Below are 822 nucleotides of genomic sequence, written 5' to 3'. Positions count from 1 at the left end.
GCTTTCAAATAGAGTGACCTCATTCTTTTCAACTGTTGCAACATACTCGATAGAACCAGCATCAGTTTATTTAATCATGTGACTCCAAAAAAGACATTTTCATTGTTTCCAAATTGGGACTCTCAAAATAATGCTGCACCGAAAATCCTGCAATGCTGTGCACATTAGAACATCTCTAATTCACATGATTTCTATAGTAGTTAGCACTGAACTCTGGTATCCATTTCCTGAATCAGGCATAATTTTGGAAACTCCTCCTAAAATAATTTTGGTTCATATAATTTATAGTTAGCTATATCTGTGTATTTATATACTTATCATCTATCTATCATTTAATACTGCTCTACCACTTACTAGTTGTATAATCTTGGACAAGATATGTTACTTCTGTCTGCCTGTTTCCTCAAGTGTAAAGTGGGAATGTTAATAATACCTGCCTCACAGAGTAGGATTATATGAGTTGTGAGGATTAAATCAGTTATTGTGTGTAAAGAACTAAGAACACTGGTTCATGGGAAATGCTCATTTCAGTGTCATTGGCATTATCATTGTCATTTTTTAAATGACTTTGTATTTAGTTTTGTTTTTCAGAACTGGTACATAAAGAGTTCAGACATCAGAAAACACTAGGAATTCTCTCTAACAAGTACTCATAGCTAAGGTCACTTGAGATTTCTTGGCTTTGGAGACTTTGGAAGTAAGAGGAATTTTAGAGCCTTTAACGTAATTTGGCTAATCTATATGAGCAATTAACTACATAATTTTTTAAAAAGGCTTGCCAGTATACATTAAGGCATTGTGTCTATTTTCAAGTCTCTCGCT

The 822-nt window shown here is 33.6% G+C and overlaps 1 protein-coding gene across 1 annotated transcript in view; it reads left to right on the top strand.

The window, feature by feature from the left end:
- BMP5 (bone morphogenetic protein 5) overlaps positions 1-822 on the top strand; it is a 128329-nt gene that overhangs the window by 110852 nt on the left and 16655 nt on the right. The window lies entirely within an intron of this gene.

This window comes from Propithecus coquereli, unplaced genomic scaffold, assembly GCF_000956105.1.
Source record: "Propithecus coquereli isolate 6110/MARCELLA unplaced genomic scaffold, Pcoq_1.0 Scaffold292, whole genome shotgun sequence".
Lineage (NCBI taxonomy): Eukaryota > Metazoa > Chordata > Mammalia > Primates > Indriidae > Propithecus > Propithecus coquereli.
The sequence above is the reverse complement of the archived record's forward strand: the minus strand, read 5'-3'. Positions and strand labels throughout refer to the sequence as shown.